This window comes from Triticum urartu, chromosome 3A (genome assembly GCF_056163025.1).
Source record: "Triticum urartu cultivar PI428250 chromosome 3A, HENAU_Tu73, whole genome shotgun sequence".
In the NCBI taxonomy this organism is placed as follows: Eukaryota; Viridiplantae; Streptophyta; class Magnoliopsida; order Poales; family Poaceae; genus Triticum; species Triticum urartu.
The window spans coordinates 391,764,049-391,778,470 of record NC_141875.1 but is presented as its reverse complement, the minus strand read 5'-3'; the positions used below and the strand labels follow the sequence as shown (position 1 = coordinate 391,778,470).

Below are 14,422 nucleotides of genomic sequence, written 5' to 3'. Positions count from 1 at the left end.
ACCCTAAGGGGAGATGGGCCTTAAGGCCCATGCCTGGTGCGCCTCCCTCTCCCCCTCCACTTGGCCGCCACCCTAGATGGGAGGGGGCTGGCCGCCGCCCCTAGGGTGGAACCCTAGGTGGGGCGCACCCCTCCCTCTCCCCTATATATACTTGAGGACTTGGGGCTGCCAACAGATGAGTTCCTCTCCTTCTTGGCGCAGCCCTACCCTTCTCCCTCCTCGTCTCTTGTGGTGCTTGGCGAAGCCCTGCTGGAGTACCACGCTCCTCCACCACCACTACGCCGTCGTGTTGCTGCTGGATAGTCTTCCCCAACCTCTCCTCCAACCTCTCCTTCTCCCCTTGCTGGATCAAGGCGTAGGAGACGTCACCGGGCTGTACGTGTGTTGAACACGGAGGTGCCGTCCGTTCGGCACTAGGATCATCGATGATTTGGATCACGACGAGTACGACTCCATCAACCCCGTTCACTTGAACGCTTCCGCGTAGCGATTTACAAGGGTATGTAGATGCACTCTCCTTCCCTCGTTGGTAGACTTCTCCATAGATTGATCTTGGTGATGCGTAGAAAATTTTGAATTTCTGCTACGTTCCCCAACACGTGATGCCAGGAAACCAGGAGGAAGCAAAAAAAATATAGTTGTACATAATGAGGCACTTGCATACGTACGGCTATGGCCCTAGTGGGTCTCTATTGTCATCCAGTCAAAATAAAGTCATCTCCTGAATCCTCATGTTCGTTGACCATGTTGACAATTCTCGACGCCACAGCGAGCGCAACAACTCGAAGGATGACGGAGAGGGCCTCGCGGGCCCTACGGATGGTCTAATATAGCGCCCGCTGCTCATTCAGGAAGGCAGGATCATCGGACACCTATGAGCACGTTCGAGAGACTGAGACGGCACGAAATGGTAAGGCCGCGCTTGGGAGCTCTGGTTTATTTCACACCCGTATTAAGATACAAGTGTAATTTACTCGTCATCGAAAACAACACGTAAAATACAGGCATAATGAAACCGAGGGCCTGAGGTCTGTAACAAAAACCGGCGAGTTACACGTGTAACTAGATCGTTGATGGCGCGCGTTGCCGCGCACGTCCATTTTGATTGTTGTTTGATAGTGTTAGAAATTTAGTAAAACTTGAGAGTACTTGTTTATTTTCAAATGAGTGCAGAATTCGGCCTGGTTGTGGGCCTTATTTGTTTACATTGCACATGGACCCGAGCACATACCTTAACGGCGGGCATTGTCTCATCTACTTATCCAATATAATGATTTATCTTTAGGATTATAAATTGATCAATACGCAAAATTAAATGGTGTGAATTTTATATTCATGATTAAATTGACCAGGAAGCAAAATTAAATTGTCATTGCAGGAAGACAATTTCTTGGCATTGCCCTAGGCAGATTTGTGATGAAAATATGTAGCAATATATATAGTTAGAATTTAGTATAAGTGAGATTATAAGCATCATGCCAAATTAACCTTCCTCCAAAAGCACATAAATTTGGTACAATGATATTGTATTGTACAAACTACAGAGTAATTACAACAGGAGAGGCATTTGAAATGTATCAGAATAATAGCATGTCAACAGGATGCTAGCTTGGTCTCAAAAGATTATCCTACTTCCTTGGTTCCTCCAAAACTGATTTGATAAATAACGCTTGTAGACTGTCAGTTGTGTATGCTCTTGCCCAAATTGGTTTGGCTTACCGACTGTACCATCTCATGGTTTGCAGGGGGCACATTTGCATTATAATCGTTGATCTGCAGGTATGGTATATTTAGCCTGTTACAGAATCAGCAGGTGCGGATGAAGATATTTTTAGTTTTTTTTTGAACGAAAGATATTATTTTTTTAGTTATAGGCTTAAGTTACCTACTCCAAAGCTTGAACGTGCTCTGTTTGTGAAACACTGCCTAGAAAAGAAGCTACTCTTTAAAACATTCTCCTTTTCTTGATTCTGATGGAGACCTCCATGGTGACTGGAGATGTCATCCTCACTCCAACAAATGCCAGGTGCTTCATATCCACACTCTTTTGTCCTTGTTTCTTCTACCAACATATATTCTGAAATTGCTATTCACCTCGAGAATGCACTATTGCTGGCCCTCCTCTCTTGTTTTTGTTGTGTTTAATGTCTGCTGTCAGTGGTCTCCCAAGGGCCAAGTTGCTAGATTTGATACAGGTTTGGCATTTTTTATGCCCTTCATGAATATTGTAACAGTCTGCTTATGTCCTGTCATTAGATCACCGCTGACATATTAAACCATCTCTTCATATAATCCTACTTTCCAAAGCCACAAGAACATAATTATCTCCTTCGTCATTTTTGGCAGATTTCTGTTGTAATTGTTTCAATCCTCATTCTTTTGATATTGTTCAGCGTCCAGGGGTTTGGAACTGGCACAGTTGGAATCAGTGGCATAGCCAGGCCCCGGGCAACAGGGGCCTTGGCCCGGGGCGTGGCAGTAGTAATTGTAGATAAAATGTTACTGTTCGGTACTATTTGCAACTGTAGCACTGAAGTTGGCCCTGGCCGTGGAGCCAGCCTGCCTACGCCACTGGTTGGAATCATGTTCGCTCTTGTTTTGGCTTTGTGGTTTCTTAAAAAACACATACTCTACTTCTATCTCTAGAAAGTTCTGAACATGGCCAAGATACATAAACCACAGCTGAAATATGAATTATACTTAGGCAATTCTAGCTACAAATCTTACTAAATGATAGTAGTAAGAAACGACATAGACACAGGAAGAGATAGTATCTAGGGAGGCTTGTGGAGGGTTTTTGAAAAAAATAGACAGTGGTTTCGATACAGCACAGTCACATATCTACTACTATTCATGCTCTTCCCACATATTCCGTTTGGGACGCATATTATTATTACTGCAGGGATATGTGAAGTCATATGTAGCATGTTGTACTTACGACGACGAAGAAGGGATTGTAATATGATCGTAGGTCTTGTAACGTCCCCAATAGAAGCCTCTGGTTCACTTTCTCGCATTGTTGGTCGTGTGGCTATTACCTGCTTCACCATCCGTACCCAGAACACCAGGTTCACGTTCACGCTGACGAACACTATCATCACCTAGCCCTGCAAAAATCAAATAAACAGATCACCAAGCTCCAACATCTGCCTAAATCAGCTGACCACGGCCAACATGAACATCACCTATATGTAATTGTTTTAGAATAATAAGAGGGCATCAAGACAAGGCAATTGCTTGGTGGAGAATGAATTACACATGAACTGAAAAGAAATATAGGGAACCCTATCCAAGCATCATGGAGGCCTTGTCGCCGGAGTAGAAAGGTTATGTCATTGAGTGAACAGTGGCAGGGGAGGCACCATATATACACATACCATCATCCGCCATGAATGCATGAACAGAAACTGAACAATAATTGCTTCTTGAAATCTTGGTGGAGCAGTTTCGATCAGACGAGACGTCGGCCTGAATCGCGTCTGCTGAATCCCCTCCTTTCTCCATGGAAGGCAAATCGCCCGTGTTAGCTGGATCGACTAATTCCCTTGTTTCTCGCATCGCCTGCGGCGGTTGGATGAACCCTGGTCTCGGTCTCTCTCAGCAAGTCGGCTGGATCGACTGCTCCCCTCGTTCAATCTAGTTGGGTTAGCGATCCCAGGCTGATGGAAGTCAACCGCAGCCACCGCAGCGACCAGGTCGACGGGGTCCTTTTTTCTGAGTCAGAGCGATGGTATCGATCTGGTTGTCGGGAGCGTGAGAGGGCTCGTCGATGGACCGAAGCGCAGTTGGGCTGAAATGGGCTGGGCGATGGCCTAGTTTACTAGAGAGCTCTATTTCGGCCTCCGGAGCAGCAGGCCATAGGACAGCTGGGCCAGTTTCGGAGAGATGGCTGTACACAGGAGATCAGACGGCCAAAAACGTCCAAATAAAAAAAAAACGGACGGCCAGAAATGCAAATCGCTGAGAGAGCTCCCTTTAGGCTCGTTTATACTGTCCTTAATTTGAGAGACCAGTGTATATTTTACTAGTCGAAATCGACCAACCAAACGCTTCACCCAAGACCATCTGCTTTTATTTACAAGCGTCAGTTTTACAAGCGGTTTTGGTTGGAAAACGACGATCCAATCACGGCCTAAGATGATGAGTTGGTTGGAAGATCATATGGTTTCACCTCTAACCTACCCGAGTTGTCGTATAGGCTATGAAAGAAACATAAGACAATGAACTTTTTAAGCACAGAAACAACAAAAGAGGATGATCTTCTTAATATGCAAATCACACGCATTAGCTCAACATGCAAAACAATATGAAGCATTATTCTCAGGAGGCGTGGTGAACAGCTCGTGATGCCGCATGCCATAGCATTCCAAGCTCAACTTTGCAATCAAACTCACAAGGCCTGGCATTACATAGACAACATTCGGAACAAACTCTTAAAATACCTTACATAAGTCAACATTCATGTGACTATGCATCTCAGCAGAGTAAATTTTTACTTTTGAACTGAAGACAGGAATAGGAAAAAAGAATCGACGTTGCTCGCAGCAAAGGGCATCCCACTCAAAAAATATCAAATGCATGTCTTCTGGCTAACATCAATGAGCAAAATTTGACAAGGTTTTCCAATTCCAATATATTAAACTAATGTCTTCTTGCTAATATCAATGATTAAACTTTGACAAGGTTTTCCCATTCAAAATATGTAATGCCTATGATTATGGAACGGGCAGGGTTTGTCATCTGATAGTCCGGTGGCTCAAGGTGACGGCGAATGATTAGAGAACCATTCGATGTATTGTGCATTATGAAGTATTATGGAGGACACGAACCATCTGAACATTTTGTGCAGTTCCACTAAAATCAAGCTGACATCCCTGTGGATTTCGTATTTATATGCTGCAAGAAAACAAATACACATCAGCACACACATGAATATTGGCCCCAGTGTCAACCCACCAATGGGTGGACTAACAAACTGAAAGTACGGTAAACAGATTACTATACCCAGATGCCCCATCATTGTTGCTTAGAATGACATTGACAGACTTGGAGTCCTGTCATGGCTTCTTGTACTTGTTTGGGCACTTTTTGCCCAGTGCACTCCACGTGTTGTAGAGTTGCCTATGCTCTCTGCAGACTAGTCATGTCACCAGTGTCTACTAATACTCTATAAAGCTTCTCGATCATTCCTTCTGTAATGTAGCGCAAACAGTGACTGCTTCTTTCTGCAAAGTGGTAAAACCAACTGGACCCACTAATGCAGCAGTTTGCCTTTGACACATTGCCTCCTTTTGTGCAGTTCAACTAAAATCAAAGTCAGAATAAAACTGAGCTTTAATTTTGATATCCCTGTAAGCAACAATAGGTATAAGGGAAACAATTACTGAGAAATAATGGTTGATGACTTGTACTCCCAGAAGAAAAACATCTACTGATCTACCTTATCTTAATGGGAAACAAAGCAGGAGAGTGGCAATTCTCCATTAGTGTGATTCATTCATATTAACTGAGACATTATCTTAACAATGCTTTGTTTCAACATGTATAAAGAACGACAAAGCAGAAAAGTACCATTCCTAAAACAATGTGACTAATTCATTTGAATCGAGACATTATCTTAACAATACCTTGGTTAAATGTGTAGAAAGAACTACAAAGCAGGACAGTACCATTTGTAAAACACTGTAACTGGTATATAATAACAGAGACATTATCTGAACAATACATTTCTTAAACATGTACTCCAACCGATCCCTAACAGAAATGGTACTCCCGTCGATCCTAACAAGTGTTGCAGTTTTGAACTAAGATTCAGTAGTTAATTCTAAGGAAAGTCGGTACTGACCTTTCAAGACCAAAATTTGAAACAACTCGTGAGGAAGACCTAAAAGAGATCTCAACACATATATGGAAATCCGGTCTACAATAGCAACAAGTTGAATAGATATCCCTATTTTAACAGAGGCAAAAAAGGAATCAATTACTGGCCAATAAAGGAGGATGAAAAATGTGGCCACAAATATGGTAATCCCGCCAATCCCTAACAAGTGTTGCAGTTTTGAACTAAGATTCAGTAGTTAATTCTGAGAGTGGCATTGCTTAATTTTACCAGCGGCATTAGATTAACAAAAAGCATAAACAGTTCCAGGGAGAGTGTGTGCAACAACACCATGTGCTTCCATCTACTTATAAAGGGGGTGATGCACAGTTTTGTTGTAACAAAGAAACAAGCATCATGTCTGGGTTGGAACAATTTTTTCCCACTCAATGGTAAAAGACAGCAGTTCAATAGCTTCAATTCAACATTTATCCAAAACAGTACCAATACAAGTAGCATAACATGTCAAAGCACACTGCAGCATCATGTGGATGAAAGTCGGTACTGACCTTTCTTGACCAAGATTTGAGACAACTCGCGTGGAGGACTTGAAAGAAATCCCAACACATATATGAAAATCCATGATCTCCTTTTGTGCAGTTCCACCAAAATTAAGCAAAGTCACCGGTGTGCATTCAAGTTGAACTGCACAAAACACTCTTAAAACATAAGTGTTTCGCGTAGCGAAGCAAAATGTCGCAATAGCAACAAGTTGAATAGATATCCCTGTTTTAACAGAGGCAAAAAAGGAATCAATTACTGGCAAATAAAGGAGGATGAAACATGCAGCCACAAAAATAGTAATTCCGCCAATCCCTAACAAGTGTTGCAGTTTTGAACTAAGATTCAGTAGTTAATTCTGAGAGTGGCATTGCTTAATTTTACCAGCGGCATTAGATTAACAAAAAGTATAAACAGTCCCAGGGGAGAGTGGGCGCAACAACACCATGTGCTTCCATCTACTTATAAAGGGGGTGATGCAGAGTTTGTTGTAACAAAGCAAGAAGCATCATGTCTGGGTTGGTACCATTTTTGTTCACTACTTAATGGGAAAAGAGAGCAATACAATAGTTTCAATTCAACATTTATTTAAAACAGTACCAATACAAGTAGCACAACATCTCAAAGCACACTGCACAATCATGTGTATGAAGGCCTGTACTGACCTTTCATGAGAGAACAAACATAAAATATGAATCTACCAACACGAATAGGAAATCCAATCTCGTTTTGTGCAGTTGCACTGAAATCAAGCAAAGTTGCCGGTGTGACATTTAAGTTTGCTATAGGAACAAGTTGAATAGATATCCTTGTTTTAACAGAGGCAAAAAAGGAAATAATTACTGGCCAATAAAGGAGGATGAAACATGCGGCCACAAAAATAAGCATCTACCTTATCTTGATGGAAAACAAAGTATAGGACAGTAGCATTTCTAAAACGGTTACATTGATTCATATTAATAGAGAAATTCTCTTAAAACAATTCAGTAGTTAATTATAAGAGTGGCATTGCTTAATTTTACCAGCGGCATTAGATTAAGAAAAAGCATAAACAGTTCCAGGGGAGAGTGGGCGCAACAACACCATGTGCTTCCATATACTTATAAAGGGGGTGATGCAGAGTTTGTTGTAACAAAGCAACAAGCATCATGTCTGGGTTGGTACCTTTTTTGTTCACTACTTAATGGGAAAAGAGAGCAATACAATAGCTTCAATTCAACATTTATTTAAAACAGTACCAATATAAGTAGCACAGCATCTCAAAACACACTGCACGATCATGTGGATGAAGGCAAGTACCAACCTGTCATGACGCACACAAGATCACGTACGAATCTACCAACACGAATAGGAAATCCAATCTCGTTTTGTGCAATTGCACTGAAATCAAGCAAAGTCGCCGGTGTGACGTTTAAGTTTGCTATAGCAACAAGTTGAATAGATATCCCTGTTTTAACAGAGGCAGAAAAGGAAACAATTACTGGCCAATAAAGGAGGATGAAACAAACGGCGACAAAAAGAAGCATCTAACTTATCTTGATGGAAAACAAACTAGGATGGTAGCATTTCTAAAACGGTTGCATTGATTCATATTAACAGAGATATTCGCTTAAAACAACATTCGTAAGAATGTAATTTACTTTTAATAGTGGCATTGCTTCAATTTTCTAGCAGCATTCTTAGATTAACAACAGCAAAATAGTTGTATGGGACATGGGACATGGGACATGCTAGCACCATGTGCGTCCACACGTATAAATGGGTGATGCAGAGTATGGAGCCAAGCAGCATATCTGCGTTGGTCCTATATTCGTTCTCTTTGAACCTTTTTCCTATGTGAGGGTAGCAAATCTAGTCCTGCACAAACTACCCGACCCCTCAGTTTCTTTCCCTTCTCAACAAAGAGATCGGTTCCTTACAGATGTGTGTACTGGGTTACCCCCATTTTCCCTTTTCGACCAACAAAGTGGCTGGATAGCCAGTCTATACTACTTTCCCTCCCTCCTTTCCTCATTGAACCACGTCCTAGATTCATGCTCCACCCCATCGCACCCTTCTTTCCTCTTTGAACCAAAACCTAGATCACTGCAGAATCAAAAAAGATCCGCATGCAGCTAGAGCAATGACGGTTTCAAAGAAACTTGTACCTTAGGGTCGTCGGGATGTGGCAAGGCGTGCGGCGGGAGGTCGGATCTGCCAACACTACGTACGACAGCGAGGAAGAAGGGGTCGGTGGCCCTCCCGCACATGTGCTAGGTGAAAGAGAACAACGCAATCGGCAGTGGATTGCCTCCCTCGCCGAAGGCGATAGAGTGAACGCTGCACCTCCTCCCCTTCCCAGTGCGACGGGATCCGGACGCCTCCTTCACTAGCTATGAGGGGGAGAGAGAGACAGAGGCCAACACAATCTTGTTTAGATTTGGTGAAGAGGGTGACTGGGTGAGAGACCGTGAATATAGCAAACCCTAGCAAAGGAACGCTAAGCCTCCAACGTGTATATATATGTAGTGCGGCGAGAGTGTGGAGAGTGAAAACTCTAGCAAACAAGCGCTGAGGCTCCAGCTTATATAGTACTACATATATACTGTAGTACGGACTGAGCTCCGGTGCCTTAACTGCATGTGCTTTTGGCTGTATGACAGGTGGGCCAGCCACATTTTGGGCCCACCTGTCATAAACCCAAAGGCAGGTGCACTAAGTCAATGAAGCTGCGTCCATATAGTACTCGTGTATACTACTAATATATAGTGGAGTGGTTTTCTTATTCTCTCCATAACAATCGTTTTAAATTGTGTAAGTACGAAACGAAACTCTTAATTCAACGTACCAGTGAAGAAAACTACTACTTCCGATGAACTAACAATCCACGTGTCCTGGTCGCACATCCTGTCTGGGGCGTGCGGTACACAACCCTCTCTTAAGTGAACAACCACGCACGCGCCAAATTATCAGAAACGTGTGAGAGTGTGCACAAATAAAGAATTTTAATTTCAATTATCAGAAAGGTTTGATAGTATGTACAGTTTGCACTCTCTCAATAATTATGGTTCGTTGTGTTCGGCCTAAACTTGGTCAAACTTTACAAAGTTTGACTTCAGTCAAATCTAATATGCGGAGTATATAAAAATGGAGGGCTACTACATCCATCCGGGTTTTTAGTCCACACCATTTTTTAATCAAAGTTAATAGCTGGACAAATAAAATTACAGGGGAGCTGAAGACAAAGTTGTGAGAAAGCTTAGAAATCAATACAAAACTTATGCTCGTAGTACCAACATCGATCCTTCTTCGAGGAAACATTTGGTTCATAGCCAAATGTGTGATAAAATTGCACCAACGTGAAAGACGACTACGTCTTCAATGCAACCAAGGTGAACTGATGAAGGATATCATCTTTGTGGGTAACAAGCAAAGAGCACTGATGGAAGACAGCTTGTTTTTCGTCGACAATCGATCTGCTTCACCAGCCGACACAACCATGAGGCGCAACCATGAGCATCGATAGGTCATCGTGGTGATGCATCATCCATTTGGCATCAAGTTTGGGTGAGGAACCTATGAAGTTCGACAAATCCTCACTGTGGTCTGTTTCTTCTCATTAATCAAGCTTGAGGAAGGAAGAACCACGTGGCAGAGGACAGTGAGGCGGAACAACAATGGCCATCCAATTTTGTGCAGTTCCACTAAAATTGAGGAAGACATGCCCGAGTATGGAGATACGCATCGCTGTTTGCAAAAATATAAAAAAAGGATAGAATCTTGTTACTTTGTTTTGGCAGTGGTACAAGATTAACAACGACATCTCAATAGTCAATAAGAATTAATGAAACGTACACCAACAAACAGAAGCATCATGATTATCTTGATGGGAACTAAACCAGGATACCCGAGAAAAAAAGCATTTCTTCATTTAACCAGTGATAGTATTAGATTAGCAGCAGTAATAGGAGAATATGGACAATGACCGCACAACCACCATGTACTTTTTGTTGAAACAACATGTATACCTCCATCGAGGCATAAATCAGGACAACTTTTCGAGTGGACATTGTCATCTTGTTTTCATATGGAGAGGGTAAGAGAGCGAGACGTGAGAAACCCTATCAAACAAGAGGCTATATATACAATGGAGTAAAGAAATCTCTCCATCGCAGTGGTTTTAAATAGAATACGCGCGTTCCCGGAAAAAAGAAACGAAAGCTGGCGGACAATTTTTTAACATACCAAGAAAGAAATCTCGATCAAAAACACGCCCCCGCTTCCAAGTCACGAGAGTCATCGTGCACACACACATAGACATAGACATGCATCTGAGTAGGGGCGGAGCTACCTCCCGGCGACCCCGGGCGGCTGCCCGGGCTGCTCCGGCCACTCTCCACTATGTAGTACACATAAATCATGATTATTATCATTAATTACAAGGGCAAATGCTGGACAATGTCACTCTACATAGGCTTTGCCCTGGCTCCTTGCGATGGCTGGCTTCGCCACTGCATCTGAGGATGGCTAGGTAAAATTGAATACGGATGGTTCCTTATTGCCAGAGAACAGAACTGCTGGTACATGCATGATACTAAGGCCTTGTACAATGGTTGGTTCTTCAGGGAGGTGCTTAGAGAAATAAACCAGGCTTTCCTTAAGCACCAGTGCCTATTTGTACAGGGTAGATGCTTAACTAAGCGTCTCATGTAGAAATAAGCATTGGTGCTTCAGAAAAATCCGGTTTATCTTTCTAAGCACCCCCTAAGCACCTACCATTGTACAAGGCCTAAGGGATCATGCGGGTGCTATAATTTTCTCTTCATGTAGAAGCTTGTGTTATTGCGCGAATGCACTGGAAGCGGAATTGTTGGCCATCAAAGAGGGTTTGTCGCTCGCATTGCAGTGGAGTAATGTTTTTTTGACCCACACACCATAGAATAATCGTTCTACAGTAAATTATATTAATATAATAAAGTACATGGGGAGTCTAAGCTCCAAATATCAATATCGGGACCGACTGCCTTGAAGCTACAAATATGGCGAGGATTAGGATTGAAGATCTTGATAGATCTCGGTTTGGTTTTTTGGTGCGTGAGATTAGATCGCTCATGGCACTCCGAAATACTTGTATTTCTCATGTTTGACGAAACAACAACATTGTCACTCATACTTTAGCTCATTATGGTAGGACTAGTGGCCGTATCGTTGTTTGGCTAGGTTCAGGCCCTGATGGCATTGTCGAACTTTGTAACTCTGAGTGTAGCCTGGCTACGTGAGTAATACAAGTTTGCTCCCGCAAAAAAAACAGAAAGACATAGACATGCATATCCATGTTTACGTAAAATTCCATCTCCATCTCCATCTCCAATCATATTTGTCCAACTGGCACATTATTTACGTTATTAATTATATACACAACAATATTAACGTATAACATCTCTTGTTTGTGGGCGTCCGGACCACTGCCACGCCCGCTCCTGACCAACCCGAACCCTCTTCATCACCCGCGCATGCTTCCCGCCTGAAACGGTTAGTGCCGCATTCATGCCCGGCCAGAGCGGACGCGACCTCTCACTGGCACCGGCGTTGAAGCGGCGCGCCGGCCGAGAGAGCATCGCCCGTGCCGCTTCCCGGTGCACGCGACTGCTCCATGTTCAAAGGTTGCAATAGCCGGCCAAAACATGCATGTAAAAAGTTCTCGGGAGTCCGTGCTACAGCTAGCTATCCTCCTCCAACTGGTCAATCTCTTCCGGTAGTGCTAGTACTCCATGGCGCGATCCATCGACAAGCATGCAAGAAAGTTATCGTATACTCGGTTTGCGGTGAGTGGCATGCCGAGCGACCGTGTGGGGTCGAGCCGTGGAGGAGGGTGAGACACGAATGTGATAGACGTGGTTTAAACGTTGGTTTTGCTCGATGGCACGATCCAACAAAACGAAACGTTGGTTTATCTCCGTTTCCATTTTTTCTCTGGAAAAATGGAAACTTTCCACTCCATTTTCATTCCTACTCCAAGGTTGCCCCATTACAACATTCCATTAAATACAAAGGGAAACTAACACGCATGCTGATGCATCTCAATGATTCATAGATCATAGCCAATATTTACTTCACAACTAAAGACAAAAGTTGTGAGAGCGTGTACAAAGAAAAACTACTGATGGGGTCACTACGACTTAAACCCTAAACCCTAAACAAGATTTAATTTCCTGGCTAGGTAGAACCTGTCGAAGGAAAGACGGCTGGCACCCTCGGATCATACGATGCTTTTGTGCAGTTCCACTAAAATCAAGCTGAGCATCCCTGATGGCAAAGATATTGAAGAAGTGTGATTAGAATAATAGTACTGGCACTAGTTCACGAGATACAAACTCATCACAAATAGAAGCCGGTAGAAGTAGAGAAAGATTGACATGGATATGGAGCTACGTGGGGAGCTACGTCAGTGGAGCAAGCCGGCTCCAAAAGGAAGATGTACTACCCGGGACGTCGGGCTGTAGCTAGAAGGGCGGTTGGGACGCGACATCAGCCCATACCGCGGGGAACCCCGATTGGGACACACTGAATATGGGTTTTCTCCCTCACCGATGTCGACCGCGTCTACGCAGAACATTATTCCCTCCCCCCAGCGGCGGGATCAGGCCAGATATGTGACCAGCGGTGTGGCCATCGTCGTTCTATGCTTGTGAAGAGAGCAACCCAAGCAAGCAGGCTTGTAGCTGAGGCTCCTGCTAGTGTATATAACTATATATAGTGGTTTTCTTTTTCTCTCCATATCAACCATTTTATATTGCGTACGTGTCATTGAAGAGTGAAATGATGGTTGCTTCTTCTGACTAACTTACTGTGTGATTTGACTGCTCCTTAGTGGCCCCTACACGTACCCCCTACATGTATGACCGTTCCTTAGTCTCACTTGTACTTATCTCTATTTTCTTGCATGACACGTGAGTAGACAAGATTCGCATAGAGGAATTTTGTTACTGCATGTTGTTACGTAGTACTATACTACTAGTACCTACTCCCTCCTTCTGGTTCACTACTGGTACTCCCTTCGTCCTGGCTTATTGGTCTCCTTTGTACTCAATTCATGGGCTCGTTTTCCTCAAGAAATTGCCTTTACCAATGTATTAATATAGGGAATGCATGCGTGATCAACGAATGATTAAACCTTGCATGCAACGTTTTGACAAAGCATTGACTTATGAACATGTGAATGTAAGGGACTACAACCTCGTGCATGCATGCAACAGTCACACGTACACATGGACGCAAAAACGCGCGCGACGCCCTAATGCATGCATGTCCGAGCACATGACGGAACACACACGGTCACGCTCAAGTGCTCAACCTACACGTGCATGCACACACATACTCAGCCAGGGTGAGCTAGTGACCGTATAAACACCGAAAAATGTATATATTGAGCGCAATGAGCATATTATGAAGTCCACTGACCATATTTTTACAAATATACAGTGACAAACAATGTATTTATCTCGTTTGAAATTAAGCCATATTAACCAGAAAGGAGGCAGTATGGACTAGCATTACTTTGCTGTGTCCCGTCAACTTGCCGAACAAGGAGAAGCTTGCAGGACGGGAGAAGCTTGCGCGCGGTGGCTCGCAGGACAAGGAGAAACTTTTGACTAATGCAAGCTCTCCCTCGCTTAGGCGGTGGACGTGCAACAGTTAATTCGGTGTCAGATTGCCAAAAGCATACACTATACTAGTACTAGTATTATTGTCCGACTTCCCTAAGAGGCGAACAGCCAAGCGCAAAGTTTACTAGTACTAGTACTACTACTATAGAGGTATGTACTATACTATACTAGGAACCGAATGGAGGAGCGTCTGCACTCTTATTGTATTTTAAAAATGAGATAAAGCAATCTTCAACACATTTGGTTCTCTTCGAGGGTTCTCGCATGTGATAATGGAAGTTGATTGCATGGAACACTCGCCACAATCCTCGCTTAATTCTATCTCAGATCCTTTTACAAATAGGAGCGCTCGGTAATATTTCCCCTTTTTTTGTTATTCAGCATGTAAACAGGTCAG

General features: G+C 43.2%; 1 long non-coding RNA gene across 1 annotated transcript; it reads right to left on the bottom strand.

Moving 5' to 3' along the window:
• Positions 1-2,668: 2,668 nt before the first annotated feature.
• On the bottom strand, positions 2,669-3,892 carry LOC147979806 (uncharacterized). Its single transcript, XR_015619020.1, has 2 exons — positions 3,378-3,892; positions 2,669-3,107 (listed from the first exon to the last, which is right to left on the bottom strand). It is a non-coding gene; the product is annotated as an uncharacterized LOC147979806 (long non-coding RNA).
• Positions 3,893-14,422: the final 10,530 nt, after the last annotated feature.